Source organism: Manis javanica, chromosome 13, assembly GCF_040802235.1.
Source record: "Manis javanica isolate MJ-LG chromosome 13, MJ_LKY, whole genome shotgun sequence".
Taxonomy (NCBI): domain Eukaryota; kingdom Metazoa; phylum Chordata; class Mammalia; order Pholidota; family Manidae; genus Manis; species Manis javanica.
Genome location: NC_133168.1, coordinates 45,787,812 through 45,815,718, shown reverse-complemented (window position 1 = coordinate 45,815,718; position 27,907 = coordinate 45,787,812). Strand labels below are relative to the sequence as shown.

Here is a 27,907-nt window from a genome sequence, read left to right as displayed (position 1 = left end):
GGAAGGGGTTGTTTCTTAGTCCCCCATTTGCTTTCCTAATGTGAATTTTGTTCCTCAGAATCCATGATCCATGGTAGATGTCAGAATAGTCAGTCTGTGGTGCTGAGAAGGTTGCCTGCACAGGGCCTGTTGGCCTCTGCAGTTGTACTGTGACTAGCTCATTTCCCTCTTTCTATCACTGTTGGGCTTCCTGTAGCTTTAGATCTTGATTATTCAGGGATTAATTAATCAGGTTGCAGATTATCCAGGAACTTTATTTCTCTTCCTCCTCACTCCCTTTTCCTTTTTATTTTTTATTTACCTATTGGTGTTTTGCCATTTTACAACAGTCATCCAAATGAGAAATGTGGAAAGAAAAGTGATAAAAGGATGAGCCGTCATATGTCACATTGGATCATTGCTCTGGTTACTAGTGACAGAATTTAAGTATGCTGGAATTCAGGACCAAAGTTAGACATTACTTCTGGCTATGGAATTCAATGATCTGTTACTTCAAGCAAATAGAGTTTTGTGGGAGAAGTGGGTTTATAATGGTGTATTGAGAATTCTTAATTTATTGTCTCTTATATAAAGCAGGTGCACCAGTACTGAAAATTTGTAGTTGGGTGTCCAGAAAGGAAAATGAACCAGCTGGAGCTGGGAATACAATTTGCTGGTCATATAACATGCCGTTTCTCTGAGGGCAAGGCACTGTATATCACTTTGTGGAGGCAGAAAAGTCTGTCCAGTGAAAGCAAGCTCACACCAGAGGGGTGGGCCAGCTGGCCTGCTCCACCACCTCTGAGAGCTGTGCAGGGCTGGAAGGGGACAGAAGCGGGGTGAGGCTCAGGGTGGAGCTAGATGACCTGGAGAAACTTTGGGGGGTTTTGTCCTAGTATGCACTTCCTGGTCACCCTGATCCTTCCCGCTTCAGAAGAGACTCTTGGTACCTTTCAAGCGGGCATGTCCTTTATTGCAGCTTTCATGTATTTCGTGCATTTTCCCTCTGCCTTCTCAATTGGAGCCTTTATAGGCTTTCAATGATAATAAATTGTAATGACTTCAGCATAATGCTTTGCTCAATAAAGTGTTCTGGCCCTTCTCATTCTGTTGAAAAAATACATAAAGAAAGGTATGTAGGTACATAAGGAAACAAAATCAGGAGATGCCTTCATCTGAAACAAAAGTAGGTTTGCCCAGAGCCATTCATATGTAATTCTTCATATGGAGAGAAGATTTTTTAAGGTGGTAATAAGATATTTTTAAGTATTTAAAATCTGGCTATTGACCCATATCTCTTGAATGCTAAAATAAGAAAAGCTTTTTGAAATCATGTATTTGAATCCCCAGATTTCATGCGATAAAAAACGGGACTAAAGAGACAAAGTGCCTTGTTCGAGATCACCTGTCCTGAACACCAGAGCCAGGACTATGACTCCAATGTCACAGTCAATCCCCTTCCCAAATGTGCCACATTATTAGAAAGCTGGAATCTTTTGGCAATAGATGCAAAAAGAGTTTCTAATTTTGGGAACTTACCTTGGGAAATTTAATTCTTGGGTGAAAATTTTAAAATGAAAAATCAGACTATACCTACACTGGGTAAAAATATGAGACCCAGTCGATGTGTTGTTGTTCTGAGGGGATATATATCTTTGTGTATGTGTTGGAGGGAGGTCAGTATTAATTTACTCTAAGGCAAATTTGTATGTAACCAGTTTATGAAAAAAGTCAATCTGCTAAACTTCTTGGTGATTCCTAAGGAGTCATCTTAATGCTGTTTCTCGGCCTAGTTGACAGCATATTTTTATCTGCTTTACCTGTTAGCCATCCAGTGTCTTCACAGAAAAATCTAAATTTGTCATAGCCTCAGGGGAGACGCCCAAGCACCAGGCTCTCTGTCCTAGTTTCCTTGGTTGCTGTAACAAATTACTACACACTAGGTAGCTTAAAACAATAGCAATTTATTCTCTCACAGTTCTGGAGACCAGAAGCCCCCAAATCAAAGTGTGCTCCCTCCAAACACTCTAGAGTAGATTCTGTTCCTTCCTTCTTTGAGCTTCTGGCAAGTGTTAGGATTACTCCAACCTCTGCCTGTGTTCGCATGCCTTCTCCTGTGTGTGCCTGTGTCCTCTCCTTTTCTGTCTCTTGTAAAGATATCTGTCATTGGATGGAGGACCGGCCCTAAATCCAGAAGGATCTCAGGGTCTTTGATCACATCTGCAAAGACTTTTTTTCCAAATCAGGTCACATTCACAGTTCTGGGGTGAGGGAAAATATTCACTATACTCACCTTCCACAAACAGCAGAGTCAATTGTAAAATCTTGCTGTTTCCACAGCTAGGGTGACCATCTGTCCTGGTTTTCCCTGAATGAGGGACTCCCTGGCAATGGGAACTTCAATGCTAAAACAGAGGAAGGCATGCCTGGGGCAAACCGGGATGATGGGTACTAGTACAGATCCAAGGGTCGGAGTGGCCAACATCCCCAACCTGGAGGCTTGAAAGTTGTTGAATGATGTCAACGCAGCAGAAAGCAAGTTCCTCTGAGAAACATGGACTGGCCCAGGTGCCCCCACTCCTCCTTCTGACATCTGCTTTGACAACTGTGAAGAGGGAGTCAGAGGCTTCTGCAGGGAGGAGAGACCTTAAAAGAGCAGTTCTGTCTGTTGGAGCCCCTCTCCAGATTAAATTTCTGTTCATCTTATAGCCTGTGGCAACCCTGCATTCTCTCCAAGCTGGTTTTTCTAAAGGCAAATACCAGTTACATTTTAGCTACCTGGCCAGTGATACCTCAGCAAAGAAGCATTTCCTGGGGACCTAGCCCTGATTTGCATTGTGCTAAAATGCCCTTCCTCTTTTCTTCCCCATCCCTCATTATCCACCCCATCAGCCTCTATAGCAGGAGGGTCAAGAGGAGCAGTGAGTAAAGCTGGGACTTCGATCTTCTAAGAGGCAGTGTCCCTTTGTCTGTCCACTTGGACCAGAAGTCACTGGGTGAGCCAGCAGCAGAGCTGACCTCACTTTGAAGAGTTCCTCCTGGCCAAGGATGATGAGGGAGGTCAGGCATTGGCTCTCTGTGGAGATGTCTGTGTGCAGCAGCCCTCCACCTTGTTCTAATGACTTCGGTATTGAAAGAACAAGAGAATCCTGCCTTCAAACCAAACTTATGAGCTTATGAGCTTCTGGTGCTGCACATACGCTCTTTGAACCCAAAGCTTCTCTGAGATTTGGGCTGTATCCGGTTGCATTTTTAACCCCATTTTATTTTCCATGCTGAAAAAGATAAGACTGTGTGGGAAAACAGCTGCTTTGGATCAAGTTAAGAGTCAGTAAATTTAAAAACTATAGTAACATGAATGAAATGATGGCATCAGGACATCATCCTGCTGATGAAATGACCACCCTTTCTGCTTTAGTCACAGGTTGATTTCATTTTTTATTTACACTGATTTTATACTTTTTCATGATTAAAAATTTTAATCATCTGTTCAGTGATTTACAAAAAAAATCTTCTAATCATTGTCACATGTAATTATGATGGGTTTAAAAAATTTATATGCAATATTTTTTGTTGAAAGCAAGGTTTTCTGAAATTAAATATTCCTGAGAACCAATTTCCATTCATTCATTCATTTCATCTTGATTTATTTGTAGTGTTTGGAGATGTATAGTGGAGTATACAATGGTTGTTCTTTGTATTACAATAGGCATATGTAATTTATCACAGTCTACAGGTGGTAACTTCTATTTTACTACCTACTTTTTTCTTAATTAAGATATCATTGATATACACTCTCATGAAGGTTTCACAAGAAAAACAATGTGGTTACTACATTCACCCTTATTATTAAGTCCACCCACCATACCCCACTGCAGTCACTGTCCATCAGCATAGTAAGATGCCACAGAGTCACTACTTTTCTTCTCTGTGCTAAACTGTCTTCCCAGTGACCCCACACATACCATGTGCACTAATCATGATACCACACAATCCCCTTCTCCCTCCCTCCCCACCTGCCCTCCCCCAACCCTCCCCTTTGGTAACCGCTAGTCCCTTCTTGGGTTCTGGGAGTCTGCTGCTATTTTGTTCCTTAAGTTTTGCTTCATTGTTATACTCCACAAATGAGGGAAATCATTTGGTACTTGTCTTTCTCTGCCTGGCTTGTTTCACTGAGCGTAATATCTTCTAGCTCCATCATATTGTTGCAAATGGTAGGATTTGTTTTCTTCTTATGGCTGAACAGTATTCCATTATGTATATGTACCACATCTTCTTTATCCATTCATCTACTGATAGACACTTAGGTTGCTTCCATATCTTGGCTATTGTAAATAGTGCTGCGATAAACATAGAAGTGCATATGTCTTTTTGAATCTGAGAAGTTGTTTTCTTTGGGTAAATTCCTAGGGGTGGGATTCTCAGGTCAAATGGTATTTCTATTTTTAGTTTTTTTTGAGGAACTTAATACTGCTTTCCACAGTGGTTGAACTAGTTTACATTCCCACCACAGTGTAGGAGGGTTCCCCTTTCTCTGCATTCTAATATGTTGTTCAATGCCTCTGTCTCCTTACTTATTTTCTGTCTGGTGGATCTGTCCTTTGGAGTGAGTGTGTGTTGAAGTCTCCTAAAATGAATGCATTGCATTCCATTCCCCCCTTTAATTCTGTTAGTATTTGTTTGATATATGTAGGTGCTCCTATGTTGGGAGCATAGATATTTATAATGGTTATATCTTCTTGTTGGCCTGACCCCTTTATCGTTATGTAATGTCCTTCTTTGTCTCTTGCGACTTTCTTTGTTTTGAAGTCCATTTTGTCTGATACAACTACTGCAACTCCTCTCTTTTCTCCCTATTAGTTGCATAAAATATCCTTTTCCACCCCTTCACTTTTAGTCTGTGTATGTCTTTGGGTTTGAAGTGAGTGTCTTGTAGGCAGCATATAGACAGGGCTTGTTTTTTTATCCATTCAGTGACTCTATGTCTTTTGATTGGTGCATTCAGACCATTTACATTTAGGGTGATTATCATTAGGTATATACTTATTGCCATTGCAGGCTTTAGATTCGTGGTTACCAAAGGTTCAAGGGTAATTCTCTTACTATCTAACAGTCTAATTTAACTCATTTAGTATGCTATTACAAACACAATCTAAAGGTTCTTTTTTTTCCCTCTTTTTCTTTCCTATTCCATTCTTTATATATTAAGTATCATATTCTGTACTTTTTGTCTATCTCTTGATTGACTTTGGGGGTAGTTGACCTGATTTTGCATCTGCTTAGTAATTAATTGTTCTACTTTCTTTTCTGTGGTTTTATTACCTCTGGTGACAGCTATTTAGCCATAGGAACACTTCCATGTATAGCAGTCTCTCCAAAATACACTGTAGAGGCAGTTTGTGGGAGGTAAATTCCCTCAACTTTTGCTTATCTGGGAATTGTTTAATCCCTCCTTCAAATTCAAATGATAATCTTTCTGGGTAGAGTATTCTTGGTTCGAGGTCCTTCTGTTTCATTGCATTGAATATATCATGCCACTCCCTTCTGGCCTGTAAGGTTTCTGCTGAGAAGTCTGATGATAGCCTGTTGAGTTTCCCTTTGTTGGTGATCTTTTATCTCTCACTAAATGCTTTAAATACTCTGTCCTTGTTTTGATCTTTGTCATTTTAATTATTATTATATGTCTTGGTGTTGTCTTCCTTGGGTCCCTTGTGTTGGAAGATCTGTGCACCTCCATGGCCTAATATACTATCTCCTTCCCCATATTGGGGAAGTTTTCAGCAATTACCACCTCAAAGACACTTTCTATCCCTTTTGCTCTCTCTTCTTCTTCAGGTACCCCTATAATGTGAATATTGTTCCATTTGGATTGGTCACACAGTTCTCTCAATATTCTTTCATTCCTAGAGATCCTTTTTCTCTCTGTGCCTCAGCTTCTTTGTGTTCCTCTTCTCTAATTTCTATTCCATTTATCGTCTCTTCTACTATATCTAATCTGCTTTTAAATCCCTCCATTGTATGTTTCATTTCAGATATGGAATTTCTTAATGATTGAATCTCTGTCCTAATTTTGACCCTGAGTTCTTGAATATTTTTCTGTACCTCCCTGAGCATGTTTATGATTTTTATTTTGAAATCTCTTTCAGGAAGATTGATGAATTCGGTTTCACTTGGCCCTTTTTCTGGTGTTTGTGGGATTTTGGTTTGAACCAGGTTCCTTTGATGTTTCATATTTGTATGTGGCACCCTCTAGTGCCCAGAATCTCTACTCTCTGGAGCTTCTCAGCCCCTGGAGTGATGTCAGGGGTCGCAGGGAGGTGGCACTGGTGCCTGGGGGGAGGAAAGAGCTGTTTCCTGCTTCCCTGCAGCTGTGCTTGTTTCCACTGCCATAAGCTACCTACTTTTTAAATACAGTTTCCTTTATATACATTGACCACAACATCACATGGTTTTATGGTAACACTATTTGGGATAGAGACTCAGCTTCCCACTGAACCTCACTGGTGAAGAGGGAAATGGGGAGCTAGAGAGAGACCATCTTTGCTTCATACATTCTGTCTCAACAGTTCCAGATGGGGAATGGAAGATTAGTTTATTGCTCAGACCATCAATAATACCTGGGAGGGGAATCAGAATGTCCCATTCATTCATTTTTTTAAGTAGAATTTATTGAATACTTATTATGTCTCCCAGATATTAAAGAAGATTTATAAGATCAGTAAGGAATTAAAACAAAGTTTGATCTCTTCTTTTTTGGACCTTGCAGTCTAGTGAGGGAGTGTGGGGAAAATGGAAGTTCCTGTGGCCAGGGTCCTCACCTGAGCCTAAACAACTTGATGATGTGGTTGGCCTACTGCAAGGCTAATGCTTCCACACCAGTAGGCAATAAGTTATTATTGACTAAGTCACAATATAAAGAGTTCCATTTGGTGCTCTGGGCGAAGGCTGAAACAGAGATGGATTACAGACCTGGAGACTGCTGGATGCAGGCGTGATCCTAGTGTTCAACCTACTGCCCTGAGTGTAAAGCCAGCTATAAACCCTTTTCCCCAAGAACATTCTGCTGTCAATTCTCAGTCTCACTGAATCCATAGTGAGCCTGCCTGGGGCTGAAACCCTCAGGTGAGGCAGGGAGACAGACATTCAAGAAATAAATTTCTACATAAATGTTTAATCAGTTAGAGTGCTACAAGGACTTACAAAGGGAAAGGTAAAAAATTCTTCACAGAAGTGATATTTTAATTAAATCTTGAATGAGTAGGAGTTGACTTCATGAAGGAAGTTTCAGGGAGAAAGAAAGAATAGCTGTTTATTGGGAAGGACTTGGTACAAGTGTAGCACTGAGAAACTGAGCTTTGATGCAAGCAGCAAATGTAATTGTAATTTTTCTAGTAGCTACAATAAAAAAGCAAAAGGGAACAAGTGAAGTTGATTTTAATGATACATTTTATTTAACCTCAAATACTGCCCTAGTGTTGTCATTTCAACATGTGATTAGCATAAAAATTAATGAAATATTTTATATTCTTATTTTCATACCAAGCCTCTGATGTCTGATGTGTCTTTTACACTTAAAAGCACATTTTATATTGATAGTACACCAGACTGGCAATGTTTCAAGTGTTCAGTAGCCACTTGTGGCTGGTGGCTACTGTATTGGACAGTATGGTAGTTTTTGACTGTGGTGGGTACAGAAAGCCTGGGTTTAAATCAGGGCTAGAATGATAGTTTCTGCCCACTGAGATAGTTGGGTATGGAGAGACTGGACATTGCAATTGCAGTATGCCAGTTGAGTGGTGATGAGGCAGTGAGCATGAAGACAAGCAAGTAGTTTGGATATTTCAAAAGAGAATCACTGAATCCACAAGATGCAAAGCCTGATTTGCTATGATGGCCCAGGGTTCTGCGATGAGCACATCTGAATCCGGGCTTTGAACACCAGAGCAGGAGCAGGCAGGGGTGACAGGGATGTTTGTTTTAGACACACTGAGACTGAGGAGCCCATAGGACATCTTGTTAACTAAGACTTCTGGCAGAAAGAGGTGCTAATAAGTGCTCAACCTGTAGGTCAGCACAGACAACAGATGGCAGGGAGGTGGCTCCATTCTGGGCTGCTTTTCCCTGTGTCCTTGGTTTAACACTGATGACCCAGGAGCATGGAATAAGAGAATTGACTCCTAAAAGATCACCTTCATGAAATAACGACAGCAACAATGACATTCATGTGGGAATCAACCACGTGGGAAACATTGAGGAGAGTAGGGAATCTGTCTTTTTTTGAAATCTCTAACTACAAAACAGATGTTTATGTAACTGACAATAGTTGTTAGAAGCCACAAACAGGACTAGCTCATTCTCAGAAGTTTGGGTTCTAATCCATGGGTCAAAGGGCTGATGAGCAAATAGAGGTGGTGTGACCAGTCCCCATGTGGGTTTTACCCCCGTTTTCCAGCAGTGCTGGTTTTTCCAACACTACCTGCTGCTTTGTTCACTCATGACTTCACCTCCACTTAGTTACATTTCACCGGCTGGGCTGAGTGGCCATAGATAAAGGAAAAAAGTACACAGCCTTAGCTTTCTAAGAGGAAAAGCAGTATTGGAAAACTAAATGTGGGATTTTGAAGGTAGAGATCCCACTGCAATCCGGGTACTCACAGGGCATGGTATATGTCCCCTACTACTGCATTACTTGGGAGAGGAGCCAGGATCGTAATAGTTTATGTATAGGAAGTGTTTCCTAGTATCAAACCCTATACTAGGAGCTCTACAAACTGTCCTATTTAATTCTCACAACACTGTAACACAGTTACAATTTTCTGCTTTTTAAGTGATAAAGAAATTGAAGTTCAAAAAGTTAGGCCACATGGAGCCAAAAAGTGTCAGAAACTCGGATCTGAACAAATTTCTAGCTGACACAAAGCCCTCACTCTTCATTCTACTCTAGACTCTGTATGTCTGTTTGGAGTGGGTTCCCCATCTAAGGGCAAGTATCACTACTTGAAGACCTCCTGTGTCACTGCTAGATGGGACATGGTATCATACAGGTTTGAGAATCTGATGGTGATTGGTAATGTGGGCAAAGGCTATTAGAATATCTGGAGGGAGAGTACTGGGAAATAAACAAAGTATAGAAGACAGGTAGGTGTTGAATAAAGGCTTGTGCCCTGGGTGGACAGGAAGTTTGCTTGGTGAAATATTAGACACTCCTGAGACACTGAAGCACATCAGCTAAAGGATCCTTTTGGAACGCTATGTGGTACCTACTGGAATATTCTCCCACTGATCTGCAGGGGGTAAAAAGTCCCTTAATTCCTCTGGAAGAGCAAAGTAGAGAAGAACTGGAAGCTGTGAGAAAACTGAAAGAGTAGGATACCTGGTTTGAAAGCTTGGTTAAAGAATTGCAGCCATTCCAAGCAGAGAGCTCTCAAGGATAAACTTAGCTATGCAAACATGGTAAGTTACTTAACCAACCTAAAGCCTAATTTCCCTACTTGTGAAAAGGGGAGAGTAATCCCAGCACTGTGTACTGGTTATTGGGATTAAATGAGATAATGTACAAGAACCACTTTGTATAATGAAGCTAATTCCCCTTTATTCTTGCCCTCTGTCCATCTTCCCCCTCTTTGGTAAGGCACTCATGTATTGCAGTGCCAGAACTCTTACAGTCATTACTACTTCAGAGATTTAGTGTTTTTTTTAAATTAAAGTATCATTGATATACAATCTTATGAAGGTTTTACATGAACAACGTTATGGTTTAAACTCATCACCACCCCCCCATTGCAGTGACTGTCTATCAGTGCAGTAAGGCGCTATAGAGTCATTACATGCTTCTCTGTGCTGTACTGCCTTCCCCGTGACCTACCTATATTGTGAGTGATAATTATAATGCCCCTCAATCCCCTTATCTCTCCCCCACCTACTCCCCCATCCCTTTCCCTTTGGTAACTGCTATTCCCTTTTTGGAGTCTGTGAGTCTGCTGCTGTTTTGTAACTGCTGTTTGCTTTGTTGTTATACTCCACAAATGAGGGAAATAATTTGGTACTTGTCTTTCACTTCTGGGGTTATTTCACTTAGCATTTTACCTCCAGCTCCATCCATGTTGTTGCAAATAGTAGGATTTGTTTTCTTTTTATGGCTGAATAATATTCCACTATGTGTAGGTACCACATCTTCTGTATCTATTCATCTACTGATGGACACTTAGGTTGCTTCCATTTCTTGGCTATTGTAAATGGTACTACAATAAACACAGGGGTGCATATGTCTTTTTGAATCAGGGATCTTGATTTCTTTGGATAAATTCCTAGGAGTGGAATTCCTGGGTCAAATGGTATTTGTATTTTTAGTTTTTTGAGAAACCTCCATATTACTTTCCACAATGGTTGAACTAATTTACATTCCCACCAACAGTGTAGGAAGGTTCCCCTTTCTCCACATCCTTGTCAGCATTTGCTGTTTCTTTCTGTTGGATGTTGGCGATCCTCACCGGTGTGAGGTGGTATCTCATTGTGGTTTTAAGTTGCATTTCTCTGATGATTAGCAGTGTGGAGTGTCTTTTCATGTGCCTATTTCAAATTTTTAGTTTTGAATGCACCAGTTTCTATTGAGTTGTAAACTTGTTTATTTAATATGAGTAATCTCTGGTTTACAATCAGAATAACTAATGGTAACAGTTTTTCAGGCCAAAACCTTGGGGTCATCCGTGGCTTATTTCCTCTCTCAAACCTCACAAATCTTGTCAGTCTGTTTATTCAAAATCTCACACCTGCACAGGTGTTAGTCACGGTCATGGTTTACTTGGCATACATAGTACAGCAGTTTTTTAATTGGCCTCTTTGTTTCCACCTGGATTATCCCCTTAGGTCTGTCTATTCTCAGCACAGCAGCCAGCTTCTTTACCTTTTACTTATAGTTTATATCACGTTTGCTCTGAACCCACCAATGGCTCCATCACAGAGTCAAAGCCAAAGGCCTCACAATGGTCTGCAAGGCCTGCTCAAGCCTGGCTTCCTTGTAATGTGTCTGACTTAACCCTATACTCCTGCTGTCCTCATCGCTGTCCAGTTCCAGGCACACTGGTCTTGCATTTCCAAGAGCATGACCCAGCACCCTCCTGTCTCAGGGCACTGGCGTTCGCAGTCTCCTCTTCCTGAAATTCTCTTAGTGGCTGGTTCTCTGCCTTTTATGCCTGGGCTCCAGGACACCTTTTCAGTGAGACTGTTCAAATCACCTATTAAAAATTATGATATCCCAGTGTCTGCTCTTCTTCTCTGAAAGTATTTATCAATTTCTAATACTTTAATGTATTTTGTTAAATCCTAAAACCTATCACTGAAGGTTGGTATTATTATATAGGGCTCACCATAAAGAAAAAATAACAAAATGACATTTGCTTCACCACCAATTTTAAAATGTATACTAATCCATATATGTTAAAATATGTTCCGAAGTATGTGTTAAAAAGTCAATGAAACATGACACCCAAATTACTCATTTAATTTTGTTTAATGCCTGCTTTTGCTACTATTTTGTAAACATGAGAATAAGGATTTTGTTCTGTTTGTTCACTGTCTAGAACAGGGCCTGGCATCTAGCAGGTACCGATGCATAGTTATTGAATGGATGTGTAAGATATGTTTCCCATCAAAAAGTAACTATGGTGATAAGATGTGGACATTTAAAAATAGGCTTTGCATAATGAAGGCCAGTTCAGTAGCCATGCCCCAAGCCCATGCTCTGAACATCTCAAAGGAAAAGAACAGAATATTCTTGCTAAAGCTTTTATTTTAATTATAAACATATTGTGTAGCTAAACCTGATATGTGTTAATAAATAACATCAAGAGCCACCTCCATTCTCTCCATTGCAGGACCAAAGGATATTTAAAAAGGAAAAGGAGAGAGGATTTAAGAGCAGATTAAGGATTCATTTTCCCTCCACTACCCAGCACAAACTTTTTTGCTTAACTCATGTGCCCACACTTGACCTCTTGTTCCCCTCTTTCACCCCGGACCTCTGCAACAGCTCTATGACAAGGGCATCTAATCATTTCTAGCATGCGACAACATTTGGTTCAGATTCTCTTATCAGCATCACCTTTTCTTCTCCCCTATTTGCCCCACCCCTGCCATAAAGGAGACCCAGAATGGACCTCAGAGATCAGTGACACGTCCACCACTTCTTCAAACACTTCATGTAAAAAATCTTTCAGAGATGTGATTGTGGGACCCTAGACCTGGAAAATAACTGTCGTCAAGGCCTTTACATCTGTTAAAATAATTCATTCCACTGACATTGCTTGGCCCTAACTTTATTGCTAGGAAAAAATGCTTAAATAATAAATACAACTGTGGGCTTTTTTATGCTTTTAAAAGAAATGCATCTCAGCTCTATTTCCATTTGGTAATTATAAATCAGTTTATCTAAATAATTTGAGAACTCCAATTTGATTTCTTTGAAGAGCATGTGTGAAACGAGGTTTCAGTTAGATTTTTGAACAGTTGGTTTTTTGTCTTTGAAAAATATGTGGATAGCATTATGGCAATTTTTAAATATGTTGTATATATTCAATAAATTTTCCTTGTATATAATGCATACAGCAATATGGAATTAAGCTGTACCTAGTTGGTATTTTTGTACTTTCCATTATCACTACCTTATTAGTGTTCAGTGTAACAACTCTAAATAAAATGAAATATTAACCATAGTTTTTAATTGACACTTAGAAACTAAAGTGTTAACTTTCATTTTTATTTTTTGAGAATCTCTTATATCAAGGTACATACAATACCATGCACAAATCTTAGTCTATAGCTTGGTGTGTATATATGAATTTTGTATGAGTATATGAGTGTGTATATATGAATTTTGACATATATACACACTCATGTAACTATTGCCTAGATTAAGATATCAAATCCCACAATGACATATCTAAAAAATTTTCTCATGAAATGTTTGAAGAAGAAAAAATATTTTTCCCCCTTTACCTGTATCACCCACCCCCCAACACTCCTTCCCGCTGGGAACCTCCAGTCTGTTCTCTGTGCTTATGAGTCTATGAAAATGTTAACTTTTAAAATCAAAATGACTTCCAGATTTCTATAGTACTATGACTACAAAAATACTTAAAATATGCCAAATTATTGTGGTGGGAGAAAAATCTGAAATTTCTATCTTTTTGTTGACCTTTAAAGACTTTATGATTCATTTGGAAAAGTATCACCTCTTTGAAAGTCAACCTATTTTCTAAAGCTCCATGTAAATCCATGTTAGCTGATGCTTTGTGATCTGGGTCCTTAATCAAAAGCAAGTGTTAGGAAAATTCCTCACATATAAATGTGAATTTTTTCCAGCCCAGCTTTCTAAATAAGGTGAGAGAATAAAGCACAGTGCATAAGAATGTGTTCAATTCACAGAATTCTCAGTACATTTTAAACAACTGAATATTTTTTTGAAGTTGTAGGATGAAACACATGTACTTCTTAGTATTAACTGTGTGATTCTTTGCTTAAATGGTTTATTTCCTCTAATTTGTTTTCTAGAATGCAGCAAGGTAAACACTGGACAGATTGAAGAAATCTGAAACAGTTTGAAACACATATAATATGGGGTAATTCAAACAAGTATTGGATTTTGGCAGAATTTTAAAATTTGAAGTTATCTTTGTTTTAATAGACTGTTTTGAAAATTGCTTTTATTTTTTTTAAACAACTTTAATGAAGAATGAGTGACATAAAATTATTTTGATTTCAAATCTACTTTCAACCTTGATTGTTTTTAGGTGTAGTTTCAACTGCTACTAAATATTTCCTAGTCACATTGAAAAAAGTCTTTTTCAAAAAGGTAAAGCAAGAACCAAATCCTAAATGTAAGAGGCATATCACATCCTCTAAAATAAAATCAAATACAAATTTAACAGAGGAAGAAATTAAACATGGGCCCTGTGAATGAAATAAATGTGGATGTTGAAGATATTTCAATCTTAAAAACTCTTTCTTTTGAGCAAAGATTCATAGATATACTTTTTTGAAAGTTTTAAATTACCACAAGTCATCTTCTTTTGGTATTAGAATTAAGTAGCATTCTTTATTATGCAACATTTATTTATTTTATAAATTTATTATCTAAATAATAATCATCCACTTAGGTATACAATTCAGTAGTTTTTTAAGTATGTTCACAGATTTGGACAGTTATTGCACAATCATTTTCAAACATTTTTGCCACCTCAGAAGGAATCCTGTACCTACCAGCAATCATTCCCTATTTACTCCTGGACTCCCCAGCCTGAGCCAACACTAACATATTTTCTGTCTGTGAATTTGCTTACTCTGAGCATTTCTTATAAATGGACTCACATGATATGGTGGCCTTTTGTGACTGGCTTCTGTCACTTGGCATAATATTTCCAAGATTCATCCCTACATGACATTTTGTTTAACCATTGATCAATTGATGGAAATTGGATAATTTCCACTGTTTTGGCTATTACTGATGTTGCTGCTATGAACATCCGTGTACAAGTTTTTGTATAGACATATGTTTTATTTCTTTTGAGTATATTCCTAAGAGTGGAATTGCTGGGTTATATGGTAACTTTAATGCTAAATCTAATGGTAACTCTTAAAATTTTGAGAACTGGCCAGTCAGTTTTACAAAGCAGCTGCTTCATTTTACATTCCCACCAGTGGTAAGTGAGGGCTCCAAAATGTCCTCTACATCCTCACCATTTGTTATTGTCTGTCTTTTTTATTATAGTCATCCTAATGGGTACATGGTATCTCATTGTGGTTAGACTTGCATTTCCCTGATGGCCACTAATCCAATCTCTGTCTAAACCAGAAAGACAAACTTTTCAAAAACCAAACATACATTTTCTAGAATTTCAAACTTTTTTTTCCAGAAAAATATATGCATTACGCATGTTCATATATATGCTATGTGTTTTTTTAAATTCTCAAAGTGTGAAGATTGGGTTGGTGGAGTAACAGATTGTCAGACCAAGTTCTCATTTCTCTTTCTTTGTAGATATGTTAATGTCTGTCCTAACAGACTACCCATACAAAATTGCTGGGCTCTCAATAATAAGAGTAACCACTACTATTTGGTCCTGTGTTAGTTTTTCTCAGACATTGATTCCTTTCATTCTTACTTACAATGCTGAGGCATATATTATCATTCTCATTTGGAGTTGATAGAATTATGATATAATACAAGGTCTTCTATCTAGTGAGAGTTGTCACATTCAATCCAGGGTCTGTCTGATTCCAAAGCCTATGTTTATCATCACCACCCCCTCTTGACTCTTAAATATTTTTGTGCAATTGGGAATGTCATTTCATAGAGGGCTTGCAGTTTTGTTTTTAAGTCCTCTGTGATTATTGCTCAAAGGAGTTTTCAAACAATATTCCACAGCGTTGTATTTTCTTCTTGCCGTGGTTAATCATTAACTTGTATACTCTGGACCTAAATCTAGGTTAGGTCCTCTGAAAGAAAATACTAAGTACTATTTATTGAGCTCTTACTATGTGCTAGATTCCATACTACATCCTTGATATATATAATCTCATTTAACATGCACAACAAGCTCATTAAATTGTTCTGACATCTCATCTTTCCAAGTAGACTTTAGGAGAATTTAATGAGACATATATTTGTATGCACAAAATAACATTAAAAACAGAGACAAATAACAACTGATTACACCATTAAGTAACATGTGATTAATTTCCTTGTGAATCGTGTAAATAGCATGGGCAATGTGTTTGGAGGGGTATGTGAACACTGTGGGCTGGCCTGAGCTACTGTGGGCTCATTGAATATGACAATCTTACTGCATTAAATGTCAAAGTTTATTTTCATTTGCTTAACTACAGAACTATGAGATCTTAAGGAAACAGCCTTAAGAAGTCATTGTCTAGTTTTCCTATAAGCAGAGCACCTCCTTAATCACCTTGGTAAGATGCTAATAGCTTATTACTCATATAGCCCTAGATGGATCCTTTACACAGCACTTTCCATTACACTGTTATTTACATTATTTTATTTGATTGTGCAGCACCCAGGTGGAAAAAGCAGAGCTAGGAGCATTGTCTCCTTTTTCCAGATGTGAACCTGTGGGAGTTCTGCGATCAGCTTCTGCTAACGGCGAGGCCCGGAAGTCTCAGTGTTCTTTCTGTTGCTCATGTTTGCTTATGTAGAAAGAACCTGAATCCGTGATAGCTGGCCACACTCTGTCCACTACTGGAGTCATGATTTCCATATTGACATTGGAACACTTTATTGGAAATAAATATAGCATAAAGATTTTTTGTTTTATGGATGTGGAAGAGGTCCTAAAGATGGAAACTCAGGAAATAAGTAAATAACTTGGCCATTAATGGTCAGCCTTGAGTCATTAGCGTTGGGGAGGATGTGCTGTCAGTGGCTCTCTGTCCGAGGAAAGGTGAAAGGATGCTGGCTGCTTTCCCAAGGGTGCTTGCTTGTTTAGCTGAGTAGCACAGAGCACTGATACATTATCAACGCCCCAGCCCTCCTTCCCAAGCAGATTTGGTCTGAGTCTCCAAACATTTGCAGATGGCTCCAGTGTGAAGCTATTCTTTGGCCCTCTTCACTCCCTAAAGAAATCCCGTGCTTGCCTTTGTTGTATGCAGCAAGTAGAAGTTTGACGACTTCACTAATTCCTCTCTAGGCTTATACCAGGGGCAGGAAGCCTGGGGCTGGTGGTGGCAGGCAGGGGTGGGCAGGGGCAAAGAACAGACTTTCAAAACACAGGAAATAGGGTCTGCTAAGGGCTCTGGCCTCTCGAATGGGCAGGATCTGAAAAGGATGAACTTCACTTTGTACAGCACACCCTCCACATTATCATCCCAACAGCAGTGTGCTAGGCTGGAAAGTAACCGTGTCCCTGATGCAAGCATGCAGAGAAGGATGCCTTCCTGGACCAAGCCTTTAGTCAAGCACTCTTTCCTTCACCACTCCTCAGTGAGAGCCCAACTAATGCCTCCAGGAAACTATTTGAATCATGAGCTAAATCTGAAGGCATGGCAATTGTTTAATTAGCTGCCCAAAACTGAGGGCAGGAGAAGATAAACCAGCTCGCTTTTTAACTTTCTTTAGAAATGAATTATGGTCATTTTTCTAAGAGGTGCTTATAAGGCTTGCAAAAGCCAGCACACACTTTTAAGGCTCAAATTCACCCACGATTTTCTCCTTTCAGGTTTCAGACATCTTAGGCACAGGGTGTGATTCTGGACACAGTGTGGCGAGGCAGCACTGTCCACAGGTTAAGAGCATCACAGCTAATTTCAGGCCTTGGGTAAGTTGTCAAACTCTCTCGCTCTTGTTTCCCTATCTGTAAAATGGGGCAATGGTGGGACTATATAAAGAATGAAGGGTAAATACTGGTAAGCACTTGGCTGAATAAGTGCTCCAGCCATTTTAGCCTCTCTTAGATCTTAAGTAAATTTTTTACTGTTTTAATTTTTCTTTATTAAAATGGTTCTTTAATTCTTTAACATAATCTTAGAACTATTATAACATTGTAATAATTTTGAAAAGTCATTTTATTTACTTTTCTACCAAAAAGTAAGTTGAGTTTTGTGGGCTTCTTATGGAGAAGGTGGGAATGGACATTATTTGTAAAAACAAAACAAGGTTTTTTGTTAAATAGATCTTTCTAAAAAGTTGAACTCTGCATTTTAGACTCTTTTGCATCATTTGCTTTATTTATATAATTGAAATACAATTACTGTTTTCATCTCTGTAAATGATTCATTTTTTTAGTTTCAATTTTTACACTACATTTCCAGAAATTTGCCCATTTTGGAATTTATAGTGACTTTGCCTATAGTCAGGACATGAAACTTGTCTCCCAGTCTACCAAGCAGTAGTAAAGAAGTAACTGCTACTCTTTGGGTATTCTTCTTTCAAATATATTCATTCACATCTGTACATGGTCACCGACTTACAATCTTCTACTTGATGGTGGTGTGAAAGCGATATGCTTTCGGTAGAAACCATCCTTGAATGTTGTCCTTTCCCCCGGCTAGCCGTATGCAGTACAATCCTCGCTGGTGATGTTGGGCAGTGGCAGCTAACCGCAGCTCCCAGTCAGCCCCACCATCTCAAGGGTAAATAACCGACACGCTTACAACCGTGCTCGACCCATACAACTATTGTTTTTCACTTTCAGTCCAGTACTTGATACATTACATAAGATGTTCAACACTTCATTATAAAGTAGGCTTTGCGTTAGATGATCTTGCCCAATGGTAGGCTAATGCCAGTGTTCTAGCACACTGAAGGCAGGCGAGGCAGAGTGGTGATGTTCAGCAGGTTAGGCGTATCAAATGCATTTTTGATTTATGATATTTTCAACTTATGGTGGGTCTATTGGGATGTAACCTCATTGTAAGTTGAGGAACATCTGTACTCACATTGCTGCTAATTTCCGGGGCAGAGTTTCTGAACCAGTGTCTTCAGATAATTTGAAGCCCACCTGGTCCCTCACCCTCTCACACCCAGCAGCAGCTAGCAAGCTGTGGCATATTCACATGGGTTGGTTAACAGACTGTGGGAGGCTCAAGAGAAGCAAAGAAGAAAGAGCCTCCCTTGCTTTTTGGGGGGGTATCATTTTAATTATTTTTAAGTGTGCAGTTCTGTGGCATTAAATACATTCACATTATTGTATAACCACCACTACCATTCATCTCCAGAACCTTTTCTTCATTGCCTTTTGAAACAGCCCTCCACCATTCAGGGGGCCTGGACATTGAGAAGGGAGCAAAGCAGATATACAGCTCTGTCCTCTTCAGTTTGACAGAGAGTTTTCCTTTGTTGAGATATCCATTCAAATAAAAAGAGAAAACAAATTTACTTAACGTTTTTTGTTGGGCTTTTTATGTCTCCTTTTTTGGTCTTACAATATTTGAATATAGTAATTTGAAAAGCAATGTGGATTTTCAGATAGACTTTCTAAGCGTCATGAAAACCCAAATATATCCCTCCTGCAGAAAGTACTTAAGTGTACCATCTTGACTTGCCATGTTTTAAACATATCGGAGAGAAGCTGAGAGCTTTTGGGTACCATCTATGTGACAACATCCTTCCCCAACCATATAGAATTACAAGAATAACCCTGTCTTATTGCAGAAAGACAATATAACTTCATAATAGTATGTTGTAGGTTTATAACATTTTTTTTTTCAAAGGTTGAATTTAGAACAATGCAACCAGGTAATCAATGAGAGATTGAGGGATTTGACAAGACAAACCAGCAGGAGAGAGAGGGGAATGACTGAAACTTGAAATAAAATAGATCAATTAAATGAATTTTCAATGCTGATGATGGTGGTAAGAGGAACACTTCAAATACTGCTAATGGAGAATAAATTAGTACATATTTAGGAAAATTTTACATATGTGTATTTAATATGCACTCATTTATATATAAATTGCTTATATATAAGCATGTCACATATATTTATTTATATCATATATTTTATAGAGAGAAAGAATAAATTGGTAAACTTGTGGGGAGAATATATATATCAGTAACCAAACATTTTGGTCTTTTTTTCCAGTTTTATTGAGATATAATTGACATACTACAGAAGTTTAAGGTGAAAATGAAATGATTTGATATATGTATATATTGTGAAATGATCAGCACAATACCTTTACTTAACATCTGAGAACCAAACACTTTGGTCATTATTTCACTTCTAGAAAATTATTTAAGGAAATGAACAAAGATTAGCACATTGTAATTATCACAACACTATAATACCTAAATGAGAAACAATTTAATTAAATGTCAAAAAATGGGACATGCATTCTAACTTATCTACTTGCTGTAATATTATATAGCAATTATAATTTGTTAATAAAGGACTTCAATGACATGTAAAAATGCTCATAGTAGAGAGACTGTTAAATGAAAAAAGAATATAATTTTTCCATGCAGTCTTTTCAACCATGTAAAAACATGTACAGAAAAAAGGCTGATTATATCTGGACTTGGGAATCTAACTTCCTGCATCCAGATTCCCACATTCAAACCAATAGGATTTGTTTTCCATATACTGAGCTCCATTTTATGAGAAAGAAATAAATCACAAGTATTTCACTTAACATGAAGAATTTGTTTAAAAGTGTATATCCCAGGGTAGGTTGTGGGGAGTAAGTTTATTCTTCTACAGCTCTTAAAAACGACATATTTAATGGTGACCCTGAGGCACATTACATTCTGAGGCACTTCTGAATTAAGAATGGTTTTGCTCTCTGTGATTTTAATACAAGGTGACCATATTGTCTTCTAAATTTTTGAAGTTGGTGGTCAATATGGAATATACACAACTTTGTGCAAGTGGAGTTAACAGAACAATTAACAGAACACTTACTTCATTCTCTCATCTTTATGGAAAATCTGGGGCTTACAATCTTGAGGCTGAAAGTTTTATTTATTTAAGGAATTACATTTTTATTAATAATTAATTAATGGACCTTACCTGGCCCCAATCTCCCACATGAGAAAGTTTACATCTGAATGATGAGAATAGAGTAGTTTCCAAGTTTCATTAGGCAATGTCAGGTACCAACTCATGCCAACTGAGGTGGCAATCCCATTGCTGAGACATGGGGCAATGAGAGAGGAGATGGACCACCCGTGTGCTTCCCACAGACCACGGCGTCTTCCCCTTGAGCCTCTCCTGTGGCAGAGCTTTCCCAGTGATACCAGTAGAAGCCTGGTGCTTCCCCAGGAAGTGAAAGGCTCCTTCCATATGTTTTGAGTTAAGGATGATACTTTACATGTTTTGCAAAGTGGCCAAAGGGCTTTGCTTGTACATGTGCCTTTGGACATGCTTCTGAAGACTATTCCTCCATGGCTATTTTGGGTGTATTAACAGCTTTGTATGCAATTTGGGATGCATATTTTGGTCTAGGAGCAAATAGGAACTCTGAGTTGAGAGACAAATGTTTAGACTGGCCACCAAAGATGTTTTCCTTCAAAGTGTGTCCAAAACAGCAGCTTAATTTGTGTAGCACAAAATTAAGTTTTTGGATTTGGTTTCTGGATACCATAGGTGGGACTCCCAAGCTTTCTAGATCTAGGTATTTCAAGAATCCCTTTTTCCAACTGGTGACCTCAAATAAGATATCAGAGTATTTCAAGTGACTCTCAATCATCCTGTTGCTTCCGGAGTTTTGTTCCTTTGGCACCTTAACACATTAGAGTGGATGGATCATCTGGGGCCTATGCTTGACTCAAACCAAGACAGTAGTTGTCCTTGTAACTAACTTCTAGGAGAGCAGTTATTTTCGGTTTAGTTTGTCAGATGGCAAGCATTCTGTTGACTGTCTGATGAACAACATATTAGTTCTGGGGGTAAGTATTGAGCTTAGAAATGATGGAGGCCTTGTACATTTCAGATGGAGGGCTGTAGGTCCAAATCACAGAGCAAACCCTGTAGATGGTTCTACACTTAGTAGACTATTACACAAATAAATGAATAAGTGTACATTAAATGAGAAAAAAATGATAAAACAGTGCCTAGAATGGGCAATTTACATGGTACAGATTGACAGTTTGAGAAAATTAGGACTGTGGTAGTGTTTGGAGGAGGTGCAGATTAAAAAGTAGTGGTTGTGAGGAGATTTGAAGCAGGTCTTAAAGAACTAAACTAAGTCTACTTTTTGGAGATCTATTAGTTAAACAGAAGTATCTATTTGCTGTGAGGAAACAATGCATAAGTACTTTTCTCTAGGACAAAGAAGGTCCCTCTGCATGAGGCCTGTACATCCTGTATGCATGCTTACAAGGCATAACTCAGCCAGCAGATAAGTTATGTTCACAGATTCTTTAAAAACTTACCCTATCACTTGTCAAAATGTAGCATTCCTTAATACAGATATGAAAACAATCCTTCTTTCAATTGAGTTTCCATTACACTTTTTTTCATGAATTCACTAATTTATTTATTCTAGAAATATTTATTGAGAATCTACACTGTCCCAGACACTGCAATCAGTGCTGGGAATGCTAAAAAGACAGGATCCCTGACCCCCAAGAGGTCTGGTGTCTAGGGAATCTAAGTAAATAGACAAATAAAATACAATGTTCCTAAACCATCTCTATTGTACTTATTTATTGAATGTCTGCTTCTGTTTATTTAGGTGACCTAACTTGAACTATGTGAGCACAGAGACTGGATCTCATATATATTTGATTTCCTAGCTCTGAGGCATAATCCTCTGTGCTTAAGTGAATCCACTGAATTTAATTAAATAAAACCTAGCATATTATGATCTTGAAGTAGTATCTACTCATTGCTCAGATCATTAGGGAACATTTGTAGTTTGGAAAAGTTCTGTATACACAGAATCCAAATTGATCCACACCTGATTCCAAAATATATATTTTAACTTATAATTAAATTTTAATTAAATTTTAACATATTTTAAAGGGAATAGAGTTACATAACAAAAGAACTTGGAGTTTGTAATTAGAGGATCTGGATTTCAGTTCTGACATCTTTTCTTAGAACCAGTTTCATAAAAGGGGAATAAAAAAAACCTAATTTAGGAGTTTTAAAATGAGATTAGATTAGAGATAATATATGTGAAAATCATTTGTCAACCAGATAATAAGATGACATATCAATGGTGAGTCAAGAAGTCGATTATACAGACAATCAGATAGAAAAGCTATTGACCATTGCGATAGGCAACTATTACTTTTCTTCTGTTCTTCATCTCCTTGGGGAAATGTCCTCTCCCCATCGCACGGGACTTTGTTGTGCCCCTGCCCCCACCGTAGCTGGGAACACAGGGGTAGGCCAAGCCTCCCGCAAAGACTGCCTCCCGGGAATTGGGACCTGCAAACACGCAGGTACTGAAGGCTGTTGGAGGGGCAGCAGTGTGCAAGGGGTCCACTAGCTCCAGTGCAGGGGATCCTCACTGCCCTAGTTCCTGCCCCTCCCAGCTGCATGGTTAGCCTTCCCTTCCAATCTGTGAGCTCTTCAGGAGTTTTTTCAGCAAACTCCTTTCTTTTGCTTAAGTTAGTCACAGCTTGTGTTTCTTGCAACTAAAAATGTTAATTGATAAAGGCTCTCTCTCAGGTCGATTTTAGTTAACTTTAGCAGTGTCTATTGTGTCTTTGTATATTCAGTGTGTACACACTCTCAAAGAGATGAGAGATGGTTTCTGATTTTGAGAAACTCAGCGCCCTCTCTACCCAAAGTCTTAGGCCTAAGAAGGCCCACTATAAAAACCACTTAATCCATTCATTCTCAACCTAGGAGGGGTTGGAAAGGCTAGGACATAACAGTGTCACTTTGATACTATTTAAAAAAATACCCACTCTTCTTCCTTTGCAGTACAAGAGAGGAATAGGACACAGGCACTCACAGAGGAAAGACCCTGTGAGGACCTTTGCATTCCTATCTGGTGTAGCTGATAGGGACAGTGGTGGGGGTGGCATCTATACATGTAGAGTTTTCTCCAAGTAAACTAGTCTGGTTCCTGCTGATTAAACTTAGAGTTTTTTCAGATATGTGAATCAATCAGTACCCTAGTAAACTGCCCATCTTCCCCATTCCTAAGGACCCTGTGATCAATAAGTCACCCCCAGATTCCTCCAAGTCTGACACTATGATCACATCTCCCTGTCTCAGCAGCTTATAATGGTAACTACTCCCTCCAAGTCTCCACACCAGGATTCCATTATTGCCATTGAAATCAGGTCCCAGTTCCACAGCAGCATCCCCCCTGATCTGCATCTTTAGAGTTTCCTACGGTAGAGCTTTCTCTCACCAAGGCATTTTTTAATTGGGAGAACATCATATGGATCTTCTGCAGTGGGACCAGGTATGGGACAGCATGGAGGTGTTTGGGCAGGTTGTATATAATAGATCCACTCCAGCACTCCCACCTTTCCAAGCTTTTGGATTCCTTGTTCTTCCAAAGGCAGTTGTGATATTTCAGCCTTATTTGCTGGTTCAATTGACCAGTTAAGGAAACTATTCTGCAGAGATTTTCAACTTTAGAAACAACAGGGAGAATTAAAAAATTCCTGATGCCCAGGCTGCACCCCAGAAAAGTTAAGTCAGAATCTCTGGGGTTTGACCCCAGCATCATCAGTGTTGTTTAAAGGTCATTCTAATATGCTCCCAAGATTGAGACCCACTCTGTTAGACTTAGGTGAGTGTATACAGATCAATACATTTGATCCCATCCAATCTTATATTTTGTATTCCTTGGGCCCATATATTTCTACCCATGTTTTCGAAGATCCTGCTTGTTATGAACTGAACTGAGTCAACCCAAAAGTCATACGTTCAAGTCCTAAGACTTAATACCTCAGAATGTGATTGTATTTGGAGAGAGGATATTTAAAGAGATAGTTAAGGTAAGATGAGGTATTATAGATGAGTTCTCATCCAGTATGACTGGTATTATAACAAGGGAAGATTAGGACACAGGCACTCACAGAGGAAAGACCCTGTGAGGACTGAGAGAAGACAGTCAGTCATCTACAAGCCAAGTAGAGAGGCATCAGAATGTAGTCAGCCCTGGTAACAGCTTGATCCCAGGCTTCCAATCTCCAGAACTGTGAGAAATAAATTTCTCTTGGTCTAGCCACCCTGTCTGTGGTATTTGTTTTAGCAGCCCTGGCAAACTTATACACTGTTTGTAAAAATCTTCAAGGTCTCATAATTCCTTCAGCTAATGAGCTGGGTCTCCTTCAAGAGTAAATTTTGCAATTCTTCTATACCACACTGACATTTAACTCTTCTTCTATGCCTGTAGTTCTGTGTGTGTGTGTGTGTGTGTGTGTAGGGATGTTGGGGAATGTGAGGTCTCAAAGAGAACTGGTATCACCTCAGACAGCAGCTACTCCAGGTAAACTCACTGAAAGATCTACAAGTGAGCGAAGGTTTGCTTTTTCTTACTAGGATGAGGGCTGCTTGGCAGGTGATCTAACGGCAGTTCTTAAATTGTATTTTCAGGACCTTACTTTCAGGCTTTACTTGGGAAGCATTAGAAATGCACCGTGTTGGGCCACACCCCCCGACCTATGAATCAGACTCAGGCCCTACACTCTCCTCTAGGGCAGTAGCTCTCAAATTTTATTAGGCATCAGAATCCGGAGAGCTTTTTTAAAACACAGATCACTAGATCCCACCCTCTAAGTTTCTCACTCAGTAAATCTGGGTGGGGCCTGGCAGTGTGCATTTCTAACAAGTTTCCAGATGATGCTGATGCTGCTGGTCTGGAAACCACATTTCGGGGACTGCATCACTCTGAGGTCTGAGAAGGCAGTGGGAGGGGATCATGTTACTGGAGTGCAATGAGTGCTGGAATCTCACAGCAGTCTGCCCCCCAGGAGGGAGTCAGCAGGGAACAAATTCCCCACTTTCTTTCCTCCCTTGCTCCCATCTCTTTCTGCCTCCCATTGACTGAAGGGAATCCAGTGATACTTGTCCAAGGGGTCAGCCCTCCAGGGCATGGAGCAGGGCAAAGAATGGACTTAGGTAGTGCAGTTAATGGAAAATTAGCAGATTGGGCTATTCTGATAGGAGCCTTGGGCACCCACTTCACTTGATTTATTATTTATTATATTTTAGCTTTTCACTTAAACCTTTCTATAACTCAGCCAAACTCAAAAAACTAGTCAGTGGGAGAACCAGTACTAGAACCAGGTCCTTTGACCCCACACATCGTGACCCCACTCATCTTTCCACCACACCAGCAGGACTTTGGGCCAAGCAATCTGGATGCACCATAGGAAATCTGCTGGGAGGTGTGCTTGTGAGTTTATCTCTGTGTTCAGGGTAGTGCTAGTGGGGTTCTGGAAACTAAGGAAGCAGTTCAGATCTTGTTGCAAGAACCTAGATATGAAATAAAACACAGGACCAGGGTGGAGGCATCAGGAGTAGAAATAAAGGAATGGACAGTGAACAACTTTGAAAAAAAAGACTAGTTGTGATTTCTTGAGTGAGGGAAAAGAGGTATGAGGGTTACCAAAAGTGAATGAAGCCTGAAGGGGGAGCCTATGGGAAAGAGCACATGGGAAAGGAAGAACTTACGTGTTGGCTTTTCCAGCTGAAGCATAGATGCGGAGACCAGGTTCTGTAAGGACAGAGACACAGAAGTCAACCCTTACTCCTGGAGGGTGTACCCTCTGGCATGCTGGTTTCTGGCAAGCGTGTGTGTACTGCTCTATCTCTCACTCTCCCACTTGACACCATGTGTGACAACAGCACATTCTGGAAGGGTTCAGGTGAAGTGAACAACAAAAGGTGACTGGCTCCCTTGAGGCCAGTCCATGCTGCCAACTTCGGTAAATCCAGAGTGGTATCAGCTCTACTGGGGTTTGGATCTCAGTTCTGCCACTGATGTCTGGACAACTTTGGGCACATCCAGAATGTCATGGGGTCTTGAATCCTCCACTCTAAATTGGGGGTAATAAATAATATTCCCCTTTTTACTGTCATTTTAAATTTTCTAAGTAAACTAGCATGCCAGGGATTTACAAGTGAGTCAAGATGAAATAAAGAAAATATTGGCATCGCCTTTCCCAGTCCAGGAAGCAGAAAAGTTTTGACTTTTTGATGGAAAGCATAAACTTTCTAAAAGAGAAATTGATAGAGTTAAATTGTGAGACATTGTGTGAAGGACAACAATCACTAGTATTAGAGTAGTACAGCTTTCATCAAATATATTTTCCTTCCTATAAGCTTTAAAAATTAGCAAATGTTATCTTTTTCCAAGGTGTGCTTAGATAACTGCTTTTACACAGAAATACTACATATCAGCACATCAGGCATTCAAGGATATTTTAGGACCCTCTGGAATTGTAAAGAAGCAGGGAAAATTTAGGTGTGTTGTTTGGAAAGTCTTCCTAACAGTGAGCCTTGCTATCTTACAGAATATTCTCAAGGGACAGGTTGAAACCCCACTGTTTATGCTATTTAAAAGCTATACTAGCTTTTATACTGAAAATTTGAATGTGAAGGCAATTCCTGTCCTCAGCAGGAAGAATGTTATTAAGACATTCCACTTTTTCACTTGCCACATCTTTTCCATTTATTTTTAAGCTCCCCATGAAGACACCAAGTAGTCCAGAATATGCCAAAAATTGAATTTCAAACAATCTCAGTATCTTCCTGAGTTTTCTAGCACCTAAAGTCAATAGGTATGCTGTTATTTGTTGGTTCTACAGTGTTGAATGAAGCAATTATTAGTGAAAAATGAGAAGTTAAACAACAATCAGATTAACCCATATTTACTGCAGTTGTTAGATGACATTTATGTTCAAAAACTGTGTCTCAGAGAACGACTGGAACTAGCGTTAAAGAAAATTGCTTCATTAAACAACGATATGTGTTGTCTAATTTAGTTTGTTCAACTTGAAAGTGACAAGTTCCCATTTTACAGATGAGGACACTGAAGGCTCAGGGGAGTTAATAACTTACCAAGATCACCAAGCTAACAGGTGGTGGACTTGGGCCTGGAAACTTGGGTGGGACTTGGAAACCTAGTCCATTTGATTCCAAAGCCAGGCTCTTCCTGGGTATCGTCCTGCCACCCCAGGTAAACAGCAGCACTAATGACAGCCATCTGGTCTGGAGGTGTGAGCTCCAGCTGACCGGAGGGTAGACAATGTGTGACCTTAGGAAAAGTTGATGGTAAACAAATCAGGGGATTGACCCATAGAGCAAGGGCTGGGTATGATCACAGAAAGAGATGACAGGAAAGGAACCTTTACCCCTAAAAAATAATGCATTTATTGGGCCAGTCATCTCCCTGGTACTTGAAAATTCTTAAAAACATTTATGCAATTGAAATTTTTTATGATTTTATGAATTAAAATTCATAAAATTTCTTATGTTTTATTAAAATTCATAAAAACATTTC

At 39.2% G+C, this 27,907-nt stretch overlaps 1 long non-coding RNA gene across 4 annotated transcripts in view; it reads left to right on the top strand.

The window, feature by feature from the left end:
- LOC108393068 (uncharacterized) overlaps positions 1-27,907 on the top strand; it is a 316,705-nt gene that overhangs the window by 145,483 nt on the left and 143,315 nt on the right. For all 4 annotated transcript variants that reach the window (XR_005054627.2, XR_012124211.1, XR_005054628.2 and 1 more), the window contains exon 3: positions 17,205-17,303. This is a non-coding gene — a long non-coding RNA (uncharacterized lncRNA). The remainder of the gene's footprint in view (positions 1-17,204; positions 17,304-27,907) is intronic.